General features: G+C 40.1%; 1 long non-coding RNA gene across 1 annotated transcript; it reads right to left on the reverse strand.

The window, feature by feature from the left end:
* Positions 1 to 9,557: 9,557 nt before the first annotated feature.
* LOC145003470 (uncharacterized) lies at positions 9,558 to 18,225 on the reverse strand. Its single transcript, XR_013661967.1, has 3 exons — positions 17,889 to 18,225; positions 17,719 to 17,770; positions 9,558 to 9,804 (listed from the first exon to the last, which is right to left on the reverse strand). It is a non-coding gene; the product is annotated as an uncharacterized LOC145003470 (long non-coding RNA).
* Between the last annotated feature and the right edge of the window lie 6,565 nt (positions 18,226 to 24,790).

Genomic DNA, 24,790 nt, shown 5'->3' on the forward strand with positions numbered 1-24,790 from the left:
ATTTGATGAAAAATAAACCTAAATAACGAAAATATTTTTGTGCTTTTCAATTTTTCGAAATTAAAAGACAAACGAAAATTTAAGAATGTACCAAACTAACAAAAGTTTTCTTTCCCAGGTGTCAAAAACAAAGCGTATCGAAGCGCTGAATGTAAACAGTAACCTCAGAATGGTGCATTTCAAAATGGTAGAAGTCCTCATAGGACTTTTGGAGTTCTATTGTCATGGTGGCCAACATGATGCATGCCACTTTCGTAGCATCCCTTTCATGTGCCCGGAAGTCAGCGTTCTCCTGGGCAGTTGTAGTGGTGTCATCAATCTCCTTAAGCTCCTTGTTGACGACATATTCTTTTCCCTCGTAGTGGGTAATCATCCTGATGTTTCTGATCCATTCATTGAAGTTAGATCCATCAAAAGTGACTTTCTCATACAAGTTCATAATGGTAACGGAGCCATAGGATTAGATCTAGAAGCAGCACTGTTTGAAGACATCTTGTAGAAGAAAACAAGATTAGTTTAGATATTAACAGAGTCCTTAATAAAACACCAAAATGTAATATTAACGCTAGGATCCAATCACAATATATTATAACTTAGAAGAGGTGTGTCGTAATCCAAGCTATAACATATTTAAAAGGTAGGTGAATGACGATTCACCAATTTCCACCATGAAAAACGAAATATAAATATTAGGTTTTTAATTGGTTCTTAGAAATTCCTAGGTTCTTTTGAGATTCAATGAACTTTCCAAAGGCATGTTTCAATCTCGAGTGTGCCCTCTAAGTTTTGTGACTGTGATACCGAGGATCACAAAACAAGGTGTGAAGTAACCTGCAAATCACTTGGTACCCTTAATGTTTATCATTCAATCGATGTGTCGGTTAACCACACACGCTCCACCGATACTATGATAAACCTTAAGTCACCCTTTACCTACCTTGTTAAGTCCAAGTTAGTGTGTCGATTAGCCACACACGCTCCACCAACGACTTAAACAAAGTGTAAAATGTAATTCCATAGATTAGCACCTTATTCACATTTTTCCTAAAGTAACTAAGATTGAGAATTTAATAAAATATTTAGTTACTTTATAATATTCATCATACTTTTAATGAGAATTTATAATTCCTTGTCCTACCCATTCGGCTAACGACCCTCCACCGATCAAGTAAGCGGTGGGTGAGAGTGGACACCCATTAAGTTGCCATTTTATAAGCAACAACCTTATACCCCCCTTATAGACCGGCTTCGTGAATGAGGCGTACAAGCGGTAAGACGACTTGATCTTATACATACATACATACATATATATATATATATATATATATATATATATATATATATATATATATATATATATTATTAACTTATAATATTATAAAGTATAAGGGTTGTATTTTAACTTTTAAAATTCTAAGGGTTGGAACTAAAGTTTATTTAGTGACTTTACATGTTCCAAAAGTTGAGGGCAAGTTTTGTAACTTTACAAAACCTTTCATATTCATAACTTATGAGTTATTAAAAATGAAGACTCTTCATTTTATAACTTATGTGTTCTTTTAATGGCTTGTAACACAAAGAGACTTTTGGTTATCCATAACTTGATGACAAGTTATAGACTCCATTAAAATACATAAAGATCATGAACTAACCATATAAACAAGTAACTCCTATGATCTATCAAAAACTCATAAGAGCATGTGTAACGACCCAACTTTTCACGTCTAAAACTTCATTTTTAAAACTTTACTCAGAAAACCCTAATAATTAAAACATTTTTAATTAGACCATTTCAAATCTAAAACCCAAATTTGAAATCCACAACATGTAAACAACCAAAATATCATAGTATCAATCCCAGAATAAACTTATAACTGCGGAAACAAGAGTGTGTGTGATATGCTGCTACCACGCCGGCTCCTTTCCCTTAGCTAAAGAGGTACCTGAAACCAAAACTGAAAACCGTAAGCACGAAGCTTAGTGAGTTCCCCCACTGTACCACATACCATATAATCAGATAACATACATAAATTGTCATGCATATCTGGGTGCCCGACCTACCCCTTCGGTCATCTCGACCGGATACTGCCTAGCATATCTGGGTGCTGGCCTCCCCTTCGGTCCTCTCGACCGGATACTGCCTAGCATATCTGGGTGTTGGCTCCCCTTCGGTCCTCTCGACTAGATATTGGGGACTATTTCACCCCCTACTACTACCACATAACACATATATCACATAGTCTATCTAGCATGGTTGGGCATGACCGCCCCTTCGGCCCTATCGATCGGTATTCTTGGGGACTATCTCCCCCTACTGTCACTAACACATAAACATAACACAGGTAGTAGAAACCCTAGATGAATATCACAAAGACAATTATCTAATCACACATCTCCTCCGGCTATAAATCCCACAAAACGATCAGTCAAACACTGCTAGATGTTCTTAGGGTAAAATGACCCCTTTTACCCTCGACCAGGTTGAAATCCAAGTCAAAGTCAACTTCTAGTTGAATGGACTCGCCGAGTCCGCGAGCAACTCGCCGAGTCCTTCCCTTACTAATCTGGTCGCACTCGCCAAGTCCCTCTCCCCACTCACTGAGTCACCTTTGACTCACCACTCGGGACTATGGGGCCGAGTCGAGTACTGACTCGTCGAGTTTGAAGAACAACTCGGCGAGCTCCAGACAATCTTCATAGGACTCACCGAGTTGTTCATCCAACTCGCCGAGTCTAAGACCATCTTCATAGAACTCGTCGAGTTCCACTTTGGGACTCGCCAAGTTCCTCGATCCATTTACCAAGTAAGCCAGATCTGAGACATGCAATGCTTTAAAACCATAGATCTAAGGTCCTAGAGCATGTTTACCATGTAAAGTTGCAAACTTTACGTGCATGCACAGCCCAATGAGCTCAAACATGCAATTCTAAGCTATTTAAGAGGTCCTACACTCAATAGGGACCACAATCACCTCAACCACAGAGACTTTATGCTACTAGGATGTCCTAAAGGTCTAAATCCGAAGTCCTTGAAGAACATTAACCATAAACACATAGAGATTTAGGTTCTTAGGGCTTAAAACCTCTTTTAGGGACATGAAATGGGGTTCAATGAACTAAAGATCAAGGTAGGAACTTTTCTACCTGAATAGAAGCCCTTCACAGAGTATTTTCCAGATCTTCTTCCCTTCTTGCACTCTTCAGCCTTCTCCTTCTTCTCCCAAGCTCCAAACCACCTTCAAAATGCTAAAAATCACCCACAAGGACACAAAGGGGGCTAGGGTTTCGTTCTACAGATCTCTGGGAGTGCCAGGGGTAGTGGAGGCTGGGTTAGATCGTTTAAATATGGTGCAAATACCCAGGTTAGGGTTTCAGTCCAGATAGGGTCTACTTGCCGAGTCCCACGACCCTACTCGCCGAGTAGCCAGAGTTAATCCCGTGACTAGACCTGCTTCTACTCGGCGAGTTAGTCCTTCAACTTGCCGAGTCCAAGGTTAAAATGCAATACGTAAGGAGAGTTAATAATCAAGAATACATACCAGGAACCAGGTGCTACAAGTCTCCCCCACTTATTTTAGACTTCGTCCTTGAAGTCTGCTGCTCGATCCTGAAACAGCTCGAGGTAATGCTCCATCATTTCTTCCACCGGCTCCCAAGTCCACTCGGACCCCTTTCGGTGCTGCCACTGCAGTTGCACTAACTCCACCCTCTTGTTCCTCAGATACTTCGACTTCCGGTCGAGGATTGCGACTAGGCGCTCAATGTAATTCAGGCTGTCATCAACCTGTATATCCTCTAATGGTACCACCGCTAAATCATCCACGAGACACTTCCGCAGCTGGGAGACATGGAAGGTGTTGTGGATCTGGCTGAGCTCGGCTGGCATATCCAACCTATATGCCACCTTGCCCACCCGGGCTAAAACCCTGAACGGTCCAATGAATCTCGGGCCCAACTTGCCTCGCTTCCTGAATCGAATGATGCCTTTCCAAGGCGACACCTTCAGGAGAACCATATCCCCGACCTGGAACTCCAAGTCTGATCGACGCTTGTCGGCGTAAGTTTTATGCCGACTCTACGCAGTCTGCAGCCTGCTCCGAACCTACTGAATCCTCTCAGTAGTCTTGAGCACCACTTCAGTGCTCCCCATAACTCTCTGACCAACCTCTCCCCAACATATCGGGGTCCTGCACCTCCGTCCGTACAACATCTCGAATGGACGGCGGTCGATAGTCGCGTGGTAGCTGTTGTTGTACGAGAACTCAGCTAAGGGAAGGTAAGTATCCTAGCTACCACCGAAGTCTAGCACGCACGCCCACAACATATCCTCCAGAGTCTGGATGGTCCGCTCGCTCTGACCATCTGTCTGCGGGTGAAAGGCAGTGCTAATATGTAAACGAGTACCCAACTCGTCATGAAACCTCTTCCAAAACCTGGAAGTAAAACACACATCCCTGTCCGAGATAACAAATACTGGCACCCCGTGTCGCGCCACAATCTCCCTAATATAGATATCGGCCAATTTCTCGGCCGAAATGCTCTCCTGAATCGGAATAAAATGAGCACTCTTGGTCAATCGATCCACGATGACCCAAATCGAATCTACTCCACGCGCATTCCTAGGAAGTTTTGTGATAAAATCCATCATGATATCTTCCTATTTCCACAACGGGATGTCCAACGGTTGCATCTTTCCATGTGGTCTCTGATGTTCGGCCTTGACCTTCCAGCAGGTCAAGCACAGCTCTACGTACCAAACCACATCCCGCTTCATGCAGGGCCATCAATAATCTAGACGAAGATCCCTATACATCTTCGCCGCCCTGGATGAATAGAGAATCGAGATTTATGCACCTCCTCCATCAAGATCTGGCGCACGCCTCCGTGATACAGCACCCACACCCTTCGGTGTAGTGTCAGTAGCCCTCGGCTATCATAATCGAAGGAGGAAACCTGACCCACCACACGTTCGCTCTTCCGATGCTCCTCCTTGATAGCCTCCTGTTGAGCCTCCAGAATCTGCTCCAACAGAGGAGTCACCACAGTCATCCTCATGCAAACATCCCTGATCGGCGCCGCCTTGCGGCTAAGCGCATCGGCCACCACATTGGCTTTCCCCGGGTGGTAAAGGATCTCACAATCATAATCCTTCACCACGTCCAACCACCGACGATGCCTCATGTTCAAATTCGGCTGATCCATGAGGTACCTCAAACTCTTGTGGTCCGTGTAGATGCTACACTGGACTCCATAGAGGTAATGTCGCCAAATCTTAAGGGTGAAAACAACTGCCCCCAACTCCAAATAATGCGTCGGGTAGTTTGCCTCATGAGGCTTCAGCTGCCTCGAGGCATAAGCAATGACATGCCCCCTCTGCATCAATACTGCGCCCAGGCCTGAGATCAACGCATCACAATATACCACAAAATCCTCTACGCCCTCGGGCAGGGCTAAGATTGGCGCCTCGCACAATCTCTGTCTCAGCATCTCAAACGCAGCCTGCTGCTCGGTTCCCCACCGAAAGACCACAGCTTTCTTTGTCAGGGGCACGGCTATCTTGGAGAAATCCTGAATGAATCTTCGATAGTAGCCTGGTAATCCTAGGAAACTCTGAATCTCGAATGGAGACTTAGGAACCTCCCATCTCATCACGGCCTCGACCTTGGCCGGGTCGACTAGAATCCCGTTCTGGTTGACAAGTTGTCCGAGAAATTGCACCTCGCGTAACCAAAACTCGCACTTGGAGAACTTGGCATGCAAGCTCTCCCTCCTCATGGTCTCCAAAACCTCTCTCAGATGCTCCTCATGCTCCTCCTGTGTCTTAGAATAAACCAAGATATCGTCAATGAAAACTATCACAGACCGATCCAGCATCGGTCTGCATACGCGGTTCATGAGATCCATGAACACGGCAGGAGCATTGGTGAGCCCAAACGGCATCACCACGAACTCATAGTGGCCATAGCGCGTCCGAAACGTGGTCTTCTACGCATCCTCCTCTCTGACCCTCATCTGATGATAACCCGAACGCAAATCGATCTTGGAGAACCAAGATGCTCCCTGGAGCTGGTCAAAGAGATCATCAATCCTCGGGAGTGGGTATCGGTTCTTCACCGTTACCTTGTTCAGCTCCCGGTAATCTATACACATCCGATGCGACCCGTCCTTCTTTTTCACGAACAGAATCAGGAATCCCCAGGGTGAACTGCTCGGTCGAATGAATCCCTTGTCTAATAGCTCCTGTAGCTGCGTAGACAACTCCTGCATCTCAGGAGGAGCCAACTGATACGGTGCCTTGGCTATTGGAGCCGCACCAGGTATTCTGGGGGACTATCTCCCCTACTGTCACTAACACATAAACATAACACAGGTAGTAGCAACCCTAGATGAATATCACAAAGACAATTATCTAATCACACATCTCCTACTGGTGGGTCGTCATTGTGGCCTTAGACCCACCGCTACTGGAAGGTAACTCACCTCAAAGTAGCTGCTGAACTGATCGGAAACTGACTGTCTACTGCTGTTGCTGCTGCTCCGGACGTCCTCCGGCTATAAATCCCACAAAACGATCAGTCAAACACTGCTAGATGTTCTTAGGGTAAAATGACCCCTTTTACCCTCGACCAGGTTGAAATCCAAGTCAAAGTCAACTTCCAGTTGAATGGACTCGTCGAGTCCGCGAGCAACTCGCCGAGTCCTTCCCTTACTAATCCGGTCGCACTCGCCAAGTCCCTCTCCCCACTCACTGAATCACCTTTGACTCACCACTCGGGACTATGGGGCCGACTCGAGTACCGACTCGCCGAGTTTGAAGAACAACTCGGCGAGCTCCAGGCAATCTTCATAGGACTCGCCGAGTTGTTCATCCAACTCGCCGAGTCTAAGACCATCTTCATAGAACTCGCCGAGTTCCACTTTGGGACTCGCCGAGTTCCTCGACCCATTTACCAAGTAGGCCAGATCTGAGACATGCAATGCTTCAAAACCACAGATCTAAGGTCCTAGAGCATGTTTACCACGTAAAGTTGCAAACTTTACGTGCATGCACAGCCCAATGAGCTCAAACATGCAATTCCAAGCTCTTTAAGAGGTCCTACACTCAATAGGGACCTCAATCACCTCAACCACAGAGACTTTATGCTACTAGGATGTCCTAAAGGTCCAAATCCGAAGTCCTTGCAGAACATTAACCATAAACACATAGAGATTTAGGTTCTTCGGGCTTAAAACCTCTTTTAGGGACAAGAAACGGTGTTCAATGACACAAAGGGGGCTAGGGTTTCTACCTGAATAGAAGCCCTTCACAGAGTATTTTCTGAATCTTCTTCCCTTCTTGCACTCTTCAACCTTCTCCTTCTTCACCCAAGCTCCAAACCACCTTCAAAATGCTAAAAATCACCCACACGGACACAAAGGGGGCTAGGGTTTCGTTCTACAGATCTCTGGGAGTGCTAGGGGTAGTGGAGGCTGGGTTAGATCGTTTAAATAGGGTGCAAACACCCAAGTTAGGGTTTCAGTCCAGACAGGGTCTACTCGCCGAGTCCCACGACCCTACTCGCCGAGTAGCTAGAGTTAATCCCATGACTTGACCTGCTTCTACTCGGCGAGTTAGTCCTTCAACTCGCCGAGTCCAAGGTTAAAATGCAATACATAAGGAGAGTTAATAATCAAGAATACATACCAGGAACCAGGTGCTACAGCATGAATATTCATATCAAAGTTTCAAGAACATATGAACACATATAATCATGAAAAATTGATATTAGCCATTGTAAATGGATTAGAACAATCATTACACCATCTAAAACAAGTTTTACAACCCCAAAACAGTTTAGGGTAATGTTTCTAGTCTCTTTATATCAGCCAAGCTCCAAAAACTGCTCACTGGATGACAAACTCGTCGAGTTCATTAGGGAACTCGTCGAGTTCATGCTATAACACACAAACTCGGCGAGTTTTTGGCCAGAACTCGTCGAGTTTGTCTGTTCAGTTTTTGGCTTTTGAAAAACAAGTTTGCATCAAGTATTTAACAAACAAGCCTAGGCTCTGATACCACTGATGGGTTTTGAGCATTCTAACACTTCCTAAGGGTACATGCAACCCTAATAAACCTTGGATCTATGTTTGTCTCTATACATGGAAAATTTGGTTTCCAAGGTTCATAATCCTATCTAGCATACATGGGGAACTTTAATCCTAAAAGGATGGCTAGAATTATATAACTTGTAGTTGATTGTGATTCCTTGAAACCTTATGAGCCTAGCACCCCAAGTGTGATGCCTCAAATGCTTCACACAACACCAAATGCTTTTGGAATGACTTTTGAGAGAATACTCACACTTGAAAAATCGGCCTAGCCCTCACTTGTACTTGTGTAGCCGATTTTGGTGGAGAATGTGTTCTTTATATAGTGTGACACATCTAGGGTTACACCATGTAAACCCTAATGTGTCATGGCTCTTCATTTCCATGACCCATGGGTTTGTAACTCCCATGGAGCATGCTATGGATTTAATCCAACTTGATAATCCATGGAGCCTCTTAGCCCACTATACAAGTTATGGATGATTTACATAATCAACCCATATATTTAATTAGTTATCTTTTGACCACTTAATTAATTCCAAATTAATTCTTGATCAAACTAATTAAATAATATTATTAATATATTAGAACTTATAATATATTAATAACCATAAGTGTTATTTCTCTCATTTAGTCTATCCAAATGCATGATGCCATACAACCCAAATGGACCATGCCGGGTTGGGTCAAGTACATACTAGAAATAGTTAGGACTTACATACCTTATCCAACATCTTCTTATCTAGCACTAAACCTATCATTCTAAAACCCAAAGTACTCGGTCCACATGACCTATTCAACCCATGACTTACTAGCTTTTATTTAATTCATTAAATAACACAAATACCTAACTAAAATAACATGCATGTCAAGACGAAACCCAACAAGGAAATCTACAAAATAAGAAAATTTGATGGATTAACTTACCACATACTATAAGTTTAAAACCTTCATTTTATATGCTTCTTTCTTTTTAAATCTTTCATCTTTCCGTCTTAAAATAGCTCGTCTCCGGTACTCTTTCTTAATTTTAATATGTAAGTTATTTTCACCGATATACATAGACAATTGCTAACCTGTTGCAATGAAGGACAATAAGTCCTGTTGCATGTTTATAAATAAAGTAAATATCAATTAAAAACATACCTAATCATAATAAGTGTTAATATGATTCACATTCAAACACCCAATCCATTTACAAAGTCTAAAAATGCACCCCACAAAGAAAAAAATTCAAAAAAATGATGGGAAAAGAGACATCTGTTGTGAAACGGTCATAATAGTTGTCAAATGTCCAAATTGAATGAAGTTCATAAGTATAAACACTCACTTTCTATCTTTCACATAACCAAGTTCATAATCTCTTTTTTAACAGAACCAAGTAATGTAAGGACTTAATGACACAATATTTGATGCAATCAAATACATGAAAGTTTATGGAATAACGATTACAAATGTAGATGAATACTTTTCTTACTCAACATAGCATTCATGCTTGACATATCCAAGATGTTCAAGTGAACCATATAGACAGAGACAAAAAAGGGTCATACCTTGACAGTCTTACCATAAATTATTAAGAGTGTAACATAGAAGAAGTGCCCATTGATAGATTTTGAACAAATAGCTTTGTATATATGAAGGATGTAGAAGGTAAAAAGACATATGACTGCCTATAGTCATAGGCTCACACATGGTACCCCACTATTTCTTCACCTGCACAAGCTTTGTGAAACGTCCATCAGAACAAAAGAGCTCACAAAAATCAAATACTAAACCCCAAAATGAGAGCCATAATCTATAAATTCTCTAATATCAATATAATGATAGAGTAAGTTACATGAATCGTCTGTCGTGCAGGTGCCAAAAGGCACGTTCAGTCCCTATTTTCAAAAACTAACTCGGACCGTCCATCGTTAGTTTAAAAGTTACACATTTGATAAACATAAGGATGTGCTAATCTACAGCAGGAAGAAGAACATGCCCATCTACCCCAGCACGGAATGATCTTGAAGTTCATAAAGGACCAAATTTCCTTATTGAAGTTTTTGTCTTTTATTTAAATGTTATTTTCAGTCTTTTATTTCTTTGTTCCACCCACTTTGTTAGTAGTGGGGAGGTGAGTCGTGGTTGGGAGGGCAGTGCTTGTCGTCGGTCCTTTTATCCCCAAGTTATCTATTTATAGTGAGGTGAATCCATGTTTCTTTTTATGCAAAGTTTAATGAAAAGTTCTTCATGAACCTGGAAGAGCACCCACCTTTATAATTGTGTGCACCTATCCAAATTCCTTTATGTGTTTCGGTTGTGTGAATCTGAAGTTGAAGGTATCATTTGGTATCAAATCATTGAGATCTAATGGGAGGAGCTTCCAAATAAGCAGTTGTTGTGCAGAAGGTAGAAGAACAAGTGGGGATAATGTAGGTCCATCTTCAATCTCATGGAACAGAAATCCAAGAGATGAAGCTAAGGACAGACAATCTTCTTCAAGGCCAGGACCAGATGAACCAGAGACAGGATGAGCTAAAGTCCACCATGGACAAGGTGTTGGAAAGATTGGATGATTTAGCTGGAGTTTCAATTGGAAGGGCAATCCAACCATTCTTACATCAGGTATCGTGACTCTTTATGGTCCTTCAATGAAAAAAACAAGGGAACAAATAGCTCAGTGGTCGTTAGCTCAGGACCTAGGGGGTCGGGACCAAGCAGTGGCATTAAGGCGACACCAGCGGAAATGGAATCGTGTTTGGGTCTTTTTTCAGCCAAACAACAGCAACGGCGGAGGAAGATACGAATATAGACACAGGAAAATCGACATGCCATAGTTCGATGGGGTGGATCTGGATGGATGGATTCTTCAGACGGAGCGGTACTTCGCTATTTACCAACTCCTGGATGAAGAAAAAATAATTGCGGCTGTTCTCAGCCTCAGTGGGGATGCTCTTGCTTGGTATTGATGGACTAACCAACGAGTTCCCTTGAATATGTGGGAGGAGGTTAAGGAGATGTTCCTTAAGAGGTTCTACCCAATCCACGATGGCGATCTGTATGAGCAGTGGGCTGCCTTAAGGCAAACGGGAACGGTTGAAGAGTATATTCGGAGATTGATCGAGCTATCTGCTCCATTAGAAGGGGTGACGAAACGGGTTGCCTTGGGTAACTTCATTGATGGGTTTCAAGATGACATTAAGAGTGATCTAAGGCTTTGGAATCCCACAGATTTGGGTTGAGCAATTAATTTAGCCAAGTAAATAGAGGAAATGAATCGATCTCTATTTTCCAGTAGGTTCGGATCTCTGGGAAAACGGAGACCCCAAACGGGTAGAAGAATAATTAGGGGAAACCCTACTCACGCCCATACTTTCTCCCAACCTGAATAAAACAGGGGGTAACTCGTGCTCACAATGTTCTCTCACAGAGGCTCAAATATAAAACAAACAGAGTCGTGAGGTCTGCTACCGCTGCGATGAACGATGGTTTAAAGGTCATGTGTGCAGATCACAAGTCAATGTAATGCTGGTGGATGAAGATGAACCTCAGGCGGAGTCAAACCCCGATGAATTAGATCCATCAACCCTTGTGTCTACTGAGGTTAGCCCCGAAATTGAAGTATCGCTCAACTCAATGGCGGTATTATCATCTCCCAAAACAATAAAGGTGGTGGGAGAGATTGGCGCACAGCCGGTGGTGACTTTAATAGACCCGAGAGCTACCCACAACATCATCTCTTCTTAGCTAGTTTCGACTTTGGGCTTCAATCGATGTCACCGAACCCTACGGGGTAAGGATGGGACTCAAGGATAGTGAGAAGGGGTCTGGGATCTGTAAGGGGGTGGTTCTCCATCTTAAGGAGTCGGATATCATAGAAGATTTCCTTCCCTTAAGGTTGGGCAGTTCGGACGTAATCCTAGGGATGCAATGGATGGAGACCCTTGGGCTAACAAAGACTAATTGGGAGGAACAAACAATGGAGTTCGAAGTTGATGGAAGAGTGACGAGAATTGAAGGAGACAAGTCTCTTGCAAAGTCAATGATATCCCTGAAGGCTATGGCGAGAACCTTAGGAAAAGAGGCTAGCGGAATCCTGGTGGAATTCAGAAACATCAATATGAATGAAGAACAAGCAAATCCCATTCCCCTTTTCTTACAAAACATAATTGGTCAGTTTGAATGTCTTTTCCAAGAACCTACTGGCCTACCACCTCCTAGGGCGTTGGAGCACCAAATCATTCTCAAAGAGGGCACAACCCCTATTAACGTCCAACCCTATCGATACCCTCACTATCAGAAAAATGAAATCGAATGAATGATTAGGGAGATGCTCCAAGCCAAAGTGATCCAGCCAAATAACAGCCCCTACTCCAGTCTAGTGATCATTGTCAACAAAAAGATGGCACCTGGAGATTTTGTATTGATTACCGAGCTCTGAATCGGGCGACAGTCCCCAACAAATTCCCCATCAAGTTGATTGATGAGTTGTTGGACGAGCTTAATGGGTCGACTGTTTTCAGCAAGTTTGACCTAAAGTCCGGGTATCACCAAATCCAAGTCTGAGTGGAGGATGTCCCTAAAACCACTCTTGGGATGCATGATGGGCATTAAGAATTCTGCATGATGCTGTTTGGCCTTACGAATGCTCCGGCCACTTTCCAGGCCCTCATGAATGATGTCTATCGTCGTTCCTTCGAAAATTCATCTTGGTCTTCTTCGATGATATTCTTATTTACAGTCCCACAGAGTAATCACACCGAGACCATGTGTCGATAGCCCTAGAGAAATTGAATGAACATGAGTTGGTGGTCAACTTAAAAAAATGTGAATTTGGAAAGCAAATATTATCATACTTGGGGCACGAAATCTTGTCTAAAGGGGTATCAGCTGAGGCTAACAAGGTCCAAGCGATGCAAGATTAGCCCACCCAAACAAACCTTAAGGGACTGAGGGGATTCTTGGGCTTTACGGACTACAATAAAAAGTTTATGAAATGGTACGCCAACATCGCCAAGCCCCTAACTGAGCAGCTGAAGAAAGACAGATTTCGGTGGAATGGTGAGGCAGATGAAGCTTTGCAACTCCTAAAGAAGGCTATGACTACGATTCCAATCTTGGACATGCCCGATTTTAACAAAACTTTTATCGTGGAGACGGATGCCTCAGGGCATGGTCTAGGAGCAATCGTAATGTAGGAACAATGCCCGGTGGCTTACTACATCACCACTTTAGGACCCCAAGCCTAGTTGAAGTCAATATATGAAAAAAGATTATGGCTATAGTGATGGCGGTCCTCAAATAGCGTCTATACCTCATGGGGAGGCATTTCATAGTTAGTATAGACCAATTTAGTCTCAAGTCTACACTTGAACAACGGTGATCGTGAGTGACTACCAAAAATGGATATCTAAACTCATGGTGTTTGACTTGGAGATCCAATACCAACTGAGAGCCAGCAACCAGGTAACCAACGCCCCGTCACGAAAAGAAACTCTAGTCACCTGTAACAACATTAACATGGGAGTTTGACAATTTTGGGACCAACTAAAGGCAGAAATCACTCTAGATGAGTTTATACAGAGGGTCAAAACAAAATAGAGGTGGAAAGAGACGCCAACTCACATAAGGGTTTCTCCATCTACCAAGGAAATCTTTTATACAAGGGCATGTTAGTAGTCATTCCCTCTTCTACTCCTTTACTGCCATAGATTATGGTTGTTTTTCATGACTCTCCGATCGGAGGGCATGCGGGAGAAACGAAAACATACTTGCGGTCAGCTGAAGAATTCTTTTGGCAAGGGATGAGATCCTCCATTGGAGAGTATGTCAAGAGTTGTAAGGTCTGCCAGACTCATAAAACTCTTAATGCATCCCCGGATATCCTATTGCAACCCATCCCCATTCCCGCACAAACTTGGGATGAAGTCACAATGGAGTTCATCAAAGGTCTCTAAAGATCAGGAGGGTGGGACACCATATGGGTGGTGGTGGACATGTTAACAAAATATGCCCATTTCATCCCTTTAAAATACCCCTTCACGGCAGAAAAAGTGGCGAATGATTTCATTAAACAAGTGGTGCGACTTCATGGGTTTCCTTCGTCCATCAATAGAGATCGGGATCGAATTTTTCTAAGCCAGTTATGGAAGGAACTGTTTCGCCTCCATGGGGTGCAACTGAAGCGAAGTACGGCCTACCACCCCAAAAGGATGGGCAGTCGGAAGTGGTGAATTCTTTCCACATCTAAGATGTTTTTGTTTAGAAAAACCCAAGAGTTGGTCAGATTGGTTGTCTTGGGCTGCTTTGTGGTATAACATCTCACACCACTCCGCTATAAATTGCACTGCAGTTAAAGCCCTCTATGGATAGAACCCCCCAACCCTCATTAGGTATGAAGGTCAATAAACCAACATGGATGTAATTGACCAACTGTTGGAGGATCGAGATGCAATCTTGGATGATCTTCACATGAACTTGCTTAGAGATCAACAAAAAATGGCGATTCAAGCTAACAAGAATATGTGAGATGTGGAGTATCAAGACGTAGATTTAGTCTTCCTCGAACTAAGGACATACATGCAACAAATCTTAGTAAAGTGGAAGTATGAAAAGCTATCCCCCAAATACTATATGACATATCGTATATCTCAAAAGATTAGTAAAGTGGCATACAAGCTTGATCTTCCCCCAACTGCCAGCATTCACCATGTTTTCCTTGTTTCCCAACTGCATGCAGTTCATGGAACCCTTTGTCAACAATGATCTGCCACTGCAACTCAATGAAGACTTGGAACTGATCATGCAACCTTGGTTGCTGCGAGGACTAAGAGCAAAGAAAGCGCCAGAATAGGGCAAGGATGTCCTAATTTAGTGGAAAGGATTCACAGAAGGAGAAGCTTTGTGGGAAGATTATGACAAAATGATCTTGCAATTTCCTGAATTCAACCTTGAGGTCAAGGTCCATGTTTGGGAGGTAGGTATTGATAGATACAAGGACGTGCTAGTCTATAGCATGAAGAAGAACAGGCCCATCCTCCTGAACCCAAAATGATCTTGAAGTTCCTGAAGGACCAAATTTCCATATTGAAGTTTTTTTGTCTTTTCTTTAAATGTTATATTCAGTATGTTATTTCTTTGTTCCACCCACTTTGTTAGTAGTGGGGTGGTGTGTCATGGCTGGGAGGGCAGTGCTTGTCGCCTGTCCTTTTGTCACCAGGTTATCTATTTATAGTGAAGTGAATCCGTGTTTCTTTTTATGCAAAGTTTAATGAAAAGTTCTTCATGAACCTGGGAGAGCACCCACCTCTATAATTGCGGGCACCTATCCAAATTCCGTTCTGTGTTTCTTTTGTGTGAATCTGAAGTTGAAGGTATCAACGTTTCATCCCTCCGGACATAAAAATGCCATTTTACCCTTATTTATTTACTTTTTGATTTCTTTTCTGTCTATTTGTTATTTATTAATTTGTTTATTATCGAAAAATATTATAATTTCCTTTTAAAAAAGAAAGAGTAAATCAGTTCTTCACTACATCTCCTATCCATCATCACCATCCACACCAGCCGACTCCAACTCCGACGACATCTTCGGTCATTGCATCTTTAGCATTCTTCCCCCCTCTCATGTAGAAGAGCACCACTTCCGATCTAGGGTTTTGTATATAGGAGTTCCACCTACTTTGTTAGTAGTAGGGAGGTGTGTCATAGCTGGGAGGGCAGTGCTTGTCGCCTGTCCTTTTGTCACCAGGTTATCTATTTATAGTGAGGTGAATCCATGTTTCTTTTTATGCAAAGTTTAATGAAAAGTTCTTCATGAACATGGGAGAGCACCCACCTCTATAAATGCGGGCACCTATCCAAATTCCTTTTTGTGTTTCTTTTGTGTGAATTTGAAGTTAAAGGTATCAACGTTTCATCCCTCCGGACATAAAAAATGCCATTTTACCCTTATTTATTTACTTTTTGATTTCTTTTCTATCTATTTGTTATTTATTAATTTGTTTATTATCGAAAAATATTATAATTTCCTTTTAAAAAAGAAAGAGTAAATCAGTTCTTCACTACATCTCCTATCCATCATCACCACCCACACCAGCCGACTCCAACTCCGACGACATCTCCGGTCATTGCATCTTTAGCATTCTTCCCCCCTCTCATGTAGAAGAGCACCACTTCAGATCTAGGGTTTCGTATATAGGAGATCGACCCTAGGCAGCACACAACCCACCAGATCTATCGAGGTATAGAGAAACCAAACATATACACCACACAAATCTAGAACCAGCTTTCAGATATAAATGACTACTGGTGATGACAGTGTTTGTTTTTCACATCACGTCAGATCCGATGAACGGAAGTAACAGTTACTGGAACCCTACTCAACGACAGCGGCGAGATTTAAGATGATGAAGGTGAAGTTTCGAAACCAAATAATGTGATGTTGATTTTCCGACCTAGCAACAGCATTAGTGAGAGTTGGATCGGTACCATATCTTGTAGATAAACAATTACGAGGATTGATACAATGTTGAGAATCGACCAGAGAAATATGGAGATACTGAATCTTGATAAACAGCAACCATAGTCTATTGAATAGCCTCTTCCGACAAGGGTTTTGTCATCAGTGGCAGAGTGTGGATCAAGAATGAAGGAAGTGGAAGAGATGCCATTTGATGGGATTATTGTTTTGGTACTCTTGTAGCTACTCTTGTAGCTACTGGTTCTAGGTAGAAAAAGACGACCGTGATTTGTCAGTCGGTGAATTCAAAGGGGGGAGAATAGATCATGCCTGAGTGCTCTGTTTATTTATGATTTCCATTTATGTGTGTTTTGTGTTACATTTATGGTGGTCAATGACGGTAGTCAAGAGGGATTCTGGTAGTATTCCATTTTCCGGTGGTGGTGCAAAATTTTCGATTGTGGTGTTTAAGTGTTCTTTTATATATATATATATATATATATATATATATATATATATATATATATATATATATATATATATTAGGTTTAATATTTTGAAAGGTTAGACGGACCCACAAATTTAATTAAACAATTTTTTATTAATTAAAAGTAACCTGAAATATAAAAAATAAATCTACAATAAATTGAAATTGGCATTATAGTCATTTAATGCCTCGCAAGGGATGAGGCGTGCAATAGTAAACTAACGTGGATGAAATGTGCAACTTTTAACGAAATGATGGACCGTCCGAGTTAATTTTTGAAAATATAAACTGAACATGTCTTTTGACACTTACACGAGGGATGATTAGTGTAATTTACTCGTAGTGATACAATTACTCAAAGGCATCAACAACAAAAGATATAGTTTGTGCATCACAAATTTTTAAAAACCCTAACCTTAGGAATCAGCTGAGAAGGCGTGAAACACTGGAAATGTAACATGGAAATCCCAATAAATCCAACTTTACAAGTAACAAAATGCAAATAGAATCGACCATTGGATCAGATTAAGAACGCATGAACCAAAATAGACAATTTATATAAAAACTTGTATCCAACAAATTACTTTAAATTGAAACTTAAAATAATAAAAAAAATAATAAATAATAAACGTTTACTAGAATCGAATACCTAATAAGCTTGAACTTTCAAAATAGCGAAGTATCAACCAAATCGTACCTAAAGGGTATGAGCAACTTAATCAACCAAGTCTATGATGCTGAAATTGAATCTGCAAAGGGAGTGCGGGGAATTTAAATAGTAGAAAATAAAGACTAGATACCAAAGATTTTCCAAAACCCATACCTAACTCAAATAACCTAGATAACTAATTAGGGAAATTCACTAACCAGTGTATGAAAAGCGGCCTATTTTGTGAAGATTATGGACGAATTTGTATATGAGTTGTCCTATCACCAACTTCCAGCTTTCTGTTCTACGTGAACTCATCGAACGAAACTAGTAAATGAAACGTTAGGTTTTACCATTCCTCTTCTTCGCAAATAAGAAAAGTTAGGGAAGTATATTAGAGAGCAGATAGGTGGCATTGGTTAGAACGGCAGAAGGATGCCATTCAAAATACGCCTTTGATATCGTTTTATGTGGTGACATGGCTTCAAGCAGTTACACCAAAAAGATAAAGGAGTATGCGGGGTATCGACGAGGTGTTTTGCCAAAATAAGCGGGTAAAATGTTTTCAATAAGCGGGTAAAATCAAAATTGTCAGATTAATAATCGAATTTTTTTAGAATATAAAGGTTTGACGTATTCAAATTTTGGTAAGAATGAATTCTTTCTTGTTCTCCCATTTTTTATTATTGTTAGTTCCATATATAATGCAAACACAAAATCTTTATTTCATTCTATTGTGATTACTATTATTTAATGTATATGTTCAAATATTTGATTATTAGTAAAAAACTAATATATATATATATATATATATATATATATATATATATATATATATATATATATATATATATATAGGTTCAGGTTCATTTGAGACCATTCTAATTTTGTGAGACCGTGAGATCAAATCTAAAAATAATTTTAAAATGCAAAATAAATGGAAAAATCCAAAAAAAAAAAAATTAAATATGATTTTCGGAACTTGAATTAACTAAAAAAAATATAAAAAAATATATAAAAAAAATTCCATTTTTTTTTTAAAATACGTGAAATATTCTAAATAGAATATTACACTGACATATTCTAAAAAATAATTTTAAAATGCAAAATAAATGGAAAAATCTAAAAATTCTTTTTTTAAATATTATTTTCGGAACTTGAATTAACTAAAAAAAATAAATAAATAAAAAAAAATTCTATTTTTTTTTGAAAAATACGTGAAATATTCTAAATAGAATATTACACTGTACATATTCTAAAAATAATTTTAAAATGCAAAATAAATGGAAAAATCAAAAAATTCTTTGCTTAAATATTATTTTCGGAACATGAATTAACTAAAAAAAATAAAAATAAAATAAAAAAAATAAAAAAATGCGTCTCACGGTCTCACAAAATATAGTTGGTTTCAAATGAACCTAACCCTATATATATATATATATATATATATATATATATATATATATATATATATATATATATATATATATATATATATATAACCAATCGTTATGTTTGATATTTTGTTGATGTTTGTGTAGGCGTGAACGTGTGTGTATGGATGTGGGGTCGAGTGGGGGGTATTAGTTTCGGATTTTTTATGAGGATGAAAAGAGAAATGAGTCTTCTACTAGAATATGCTTAGTCTATAAGTTTTCCCGGTGTGCTTCTCGTGGAATGGTTAGATTTTACTTCCAAGTGTTAGGTAGGAACCAAGAATTGATTGAATTCTCGGGTACGAATTGGATAGCTAAAAAGAACGATATAGGTTCATGCCTTCAATGATGTAGGACTTATCCTCATTGCATAGGAGCTGTTGGACAAGGAATTCATTAGGTTGAGTAGTCGCTAAAAGGATCGTCGAGTGCTTTCGTGTAAAAGAAGGATGGAGCACTCAGATTCTACATCAAATTCAGATAATTTAGGTTAGCTTGCAGCCTGGATTTAGTTATCCTATGCCATGGATTGAAAGATGTAGGATCAATGTTAGAGGGGAGTGCGTTTTTCTTCGTATGATCTTTTTGTACAATCACTTGATGTGTGTATAAGTAGAATAAGGAATGCCTAGAAGGACATTTTTAAGATGGACTATGTCCATTAAAGTATGTGGTAATACCTTCTAAGGTTTGCTAATGTATCAGTGATATACATAAGATTGGTGAATCGAGTCGTTGATCCATGTTCGATTAGTAGGTCTTGGTTTTGTCGTCAGCATCTGAGATTATTCTAGGATCCTTGATAAGGAGTGGCAAACTTTTTGGTAAGGGAGCGTCTCTTCGTTAGATATTCTGAGCCTTGCCTTGGTTGCGAGGGGCTTAGTTTCAGGGCGTATCACGAACTGTTTTGGTATCATGGTTATGCCAGCTAGAGTTCTAAAGTCTCCTTATAGAAATAAGAGTTGTTGTAGGTCAATAGGGTATTGTCAGAGATCTGTTCAGCCTTTTGAAGTTTTTTGGTGCACGACTTCGGATGGTGTGATAGAGAACACATATGATAGTAGGAGACCACTGAAATTTTTCCTAGGCATGTTTGTTCAGGTAAGGGTTATTTTAGATTTATAGATCGTCAAGTGAGTGTCAAATGGGTTCCACGTAATCAGAATGAGATAGCCTAAGAACTCCTGATCCGTATATATTTCATGGTTCTTGTCTGATATATTGCTTTCTAATAGGAACAAGCGTTCGAATGTTTATCCTTGCTGACTATGTGCGACTATGAATTCGTCTGGTGATGCATTAGTGTTATATTAGACTTCGGGGTAGACTATGTGTTTTGACTAGTATATATCTTTCTTTGTGTTATTATTAGATAAATATCAAGGCAATGATGATTGGGTTCCTTCAGGTTGGTGGGATGACGGTCGTAAGCCTACAAGCCTGTCGAGTTGTTAGTCATGAGTCTTCAGGCACGATTTGCGATGATCACAAGAATAGAAATGTGTCGTCAGTCAATAGTCCTAGTAATTTGATTTTCTCACTATATATCGTGAACCTGCTCGTGTACAAATTACTCAAGGTCAATTGTGTTTCAATGCAGTTTGGGTAGTTAGAGCCTTGCTGGAAGGCTATTAGTAACGTAGTGGTCATTATCGTCTAGTGTTGTGAGAAATGTTTAACTAGTTGAAAAGGTAATGGTTGTGCTCTAGAAGTGTCGTATTGGGCTATAACACTTCTATTGAGAATGAGGTTGATTTTTAGGTTGTTAAGCTCCTGAACCAGGTGGATATATCAACTTTGATGTGAGGTTGTCAGTTGATAGGAAGGATATACCTTGGAAAAGTGTTGTTTTGATAGGAATTAAGGATAGTGTACCAGAATCCCTTCCTAGGCATGATCCAGAATATGGATTTCATTAAGATGTTATGGATGGATTGTCTTAGGTATTAGCTTCATAATGAGATTAGCAGTATTCCTCATCAAAGGAATGGATCGACAATCTACATCAGGAAGTAATCATTAGTTTTATAGTACCAGTTCTAGAAGCCCACACCAAAGAGTTCCCTGTTTGGTCGAAATTTATGAGGAGTTTATGTGGTGGAAATGAAGTTTTTTATTAGACAAAGTACAAATGTATGGAATTGATGTAGCGCTACTGGCTAGGTTATGATTAGTCTCGAAAACCCTGATAAGATGGTTTGTGGGCACTATCTTGAAGTTAAGTAGGATCTGGATTTCAGGCATGAAATCCTTGTAAGTGGGGGAGAGTTGTAACACCTTGTTTTCACTTTTAAAAATATCTAAACCTTTGTTAATAGAAATGAAAGTGAAAATACTTTGCATTTTAGACAAACACGTAGATATAAAGAATGTAAAAAAAAAAAACGGAGTTTGTATGAAGAAGTTATGATTTTTATAATTTTTGGTAGATTTTATAAAAATCACTGTGACACGGTCTCGAGAAAGCACGATATGGTGCATTTAATGCACTGTCTCCACTTATCTGAGATTGCGTGAAAGTGATAGTATCTCAGTCGTGTTAGTGGCTACATCACGAGGACCAAATTTCAACATTATAAAAGGAGGATCACCCTTTCTCATTTCTTTGCACCATTCTCTTTCAAAGAGTCTCTTTTTCTCTCTCTCTCTCTCTACCTCGATCATTTTTGGTCCCTTGTGATTCGACATCTCGTTTGGTAGTATCATTTAGCGAAGCACTAGAGGTTTTGGAAGGATTTCATCAATTATGTAAGTTACACTTTCACTTAAGTATAAATTGATATGGAATATACCTATTGTCGTTATTATGAACTTGTGTATTAGAGATTATTATACTAATTGATCTACTTATGTGTGTGGCATCTAGGATAGAATCATTGGCCTAGTTGTTGGATTTCAGAAAAGCTATATACCGAAATGATTCTGCCACCTAACAGTATTGACTGGATAATCCTTATTTGATAGTCACTTTAGTATTAATGAGATCAATGAAGGATCTAGCTATTTAGTTACTAGATTTCCATAGTTGCTAATCAGTTATAGTATTATAGGTTTATACTTGTTTGGCGTGCCTATTCACTAGTGGGAATGCAAGTAGTTGTTCGAGTAAATTGTCCATGTGAGTTATGTTGTAGTATACTGTTAGACAAGCATACTAGTTTATTTAGTTGCTTGTTTTGTTAGATTGTTCACTTGATTGTATGTAATATCATATGGGGAGTTCATGTCATTTTAGCTATGAGTTGAAGGCCAAGATACTCAGGGCAGATCAACTTTATGATGAAGGATAAAAGGGCGCACCAACTTTATATTGGAGGCTAAAGCGTCGGACCAACTTTATGTTGAAGGAAAAAGGGGCAAACTAGCTTTATGTTAAAGTCCAAAGGGGCAGACTAGCTTTATGTCGAAGGCCAAAGGGTCAGACCAAAATTATGTTGAAGGACAATCGGGTGGACTATCTTTATACTAAAGGTGATTATTTGCATGTGTATACTAGAATAGTCTTTTGTATGTTTGTTTTTTTTGTTTATACATATGTCACTGGTGGGGCAAGGCTTGATTGTATATGAGCATCAACATCATGTTTTGAGATTCATGCATGTTATATTTTATACTCTAATTCGAATAGTTGAGTTTTGATTATCAAACAAGGATTTTCTATATGAATGAATGAATGATTGAATGAAATATTATCTTTTAAAAATGAAATTTTTGGTTTTAAAAATCATATGTTACAAATAGTTTTCTATAACTTTGGATAATGAATCATCCAATGATGTATGTGATGAGTTGCTTAAGAATTAGTTTTGTTTTATGAAGTTTTTGGTATATGATGGCAAGCTATTTCATATAAGATGTTTTGCTCTTATTATGAATATGATTGTATAATATGGGTTGAAACAAATAGATGTTTTTATGGAAAAAATTAGAGATTGTGTGAATTATGTCAAGGGATTGACACTAAGAAAATACCGATTTATACAAAATTTCTCATAAAATCTTCTAGACTGCCAAAAGGCTATGGTGCAAGATGTCCCTACTAGATGGAATTCTACTTATAAGATGCTTTCTTGTGCACTTTATTATCGTCCTTCCTTTTATCATTTGAGCTTGAGTGATTCGAACTTTTCAAACATGTCCGTCCTCTAATGAATACATGCAAGTGTAACGACCCAATTTTCACGTCCAAAAATTTCATTTTTGATTAAGTGATTTGCAAAACATTTGTAACAAAATATCATCCGATCATATCATTTAATAAAAACATGTCTCGTATCTGAAAACCGAATCGTAAAAACATAATAATGTTAGAGTACAAATCCTAGAATAACTCATAGTGCGGAAAACAAAAAGTGTGTGTATGATGTGTTGCTACCGCGCCAACTCCTTCCCCTTCGCTGAAGAGGTACCTGAAACAAAAACTGTAAACTATAAGCACGAAGCTTAGTGAGTTCCCCCATCGTACCACATAACATACATACTGCCGGGCAATTCTGGGGTGCCCGACCTACCCGGTACGGCCATTCGGGGATGCCAACCTACCCGTACGGCCATTCTAGGGTGTCGACCTACCTGTGTCAAGCCATTCTGGGGTGCTGACCTACCCATGTCAAGCAATTTTGGGGTGCTGACCTACCCATGCCGAGCCATTCTGGGGTGCTGACCTACCCGTCGGTCCTAACAACCGACCATCGGGGACTAATCCACCCATACTGCTACTATCACATATATCATAACATAAACATACTATCCGACATATCTGGGGTGTCCGAACTACCCTTCGGTCCTAACAACCGAACATAGGGACTATTCCCCTCCTACTACCACTATTACATATAACATATCATGCCAGCATATAAACATATTATCACATACTGTCAGACATATATGGGGTGCCTGACCTACCATTCGGTCCTTACAACCGAACTCTACTACTATCACATATAACATATCATGCCAGCATATAACATATCAGGTAGTAGCAAACCTAGATGATATCACAAAGACAATCATCTAACATACAACTCCTATTGGTGGGTCGGCATTGTGGCCGTAGACCCACCGCTACTGGAAGGTAACTCACCTCGTAGTAGCTACTGATTTGTGGGGGAATCCTCTAACTATTGCCGCTGCTGCTCTGGAAATCCTCCGGCTATAATTCCCACAAATCAATTAGTCATACACTGCTAACTGTTCTTAGGGTAAAATGACCATTTTACCCCTGACCAAATCAAAGTCAAAGTCAACTTCTAGTTGACCTGACTCGATGAGTTGGCTCGCCAACTCACCGAGTCCCTATCCTTCCATTTGTCCTTATACTCGTCTCCACTCGTCGAGTTAGGCGATAACTCGACGTGTTTTCCTTCTTAATGAACATCGACTGAATCCTCATCCGACTCGCCGATTTGTATGAACAACTCGTCGAGTTCGTCTTCAACTGATACACAGGTTCTGTCCTTGACTCGCCAAGTTGTATGAACAACTCGTCGAGTTCATCTTCATCCTTAAGAAGATTGCCTTGGACTCGCCAAGTCTGCTCATACACTCGCCGAGTCCCATTAACTTCCAGAACAATGGCTTAGTCCAGAACGTTGGGTCACTCCGCGGGACCCCTAAAACCTTTCCACACTCAACTGGGTTCTTTTGACTCTCAACTGATATGGGACAGAAACCTTGGACTCGCC

This window comes from Lactuca saligna, chromosome 6, assembly GCF_052625555.1.
Source record: "Lactuca saligna cultivar CGN05327 chromosome 6, ASM5262555v1, whole genome shotgun sequence".
Taxonomy (NCBI): domain Eukaryota; kingdom Viridiplantae; phylum Streptophyta; class Magnoliopsida; order Asterales; family Asteraceae; genus Lactuca; species Lactuca saligna.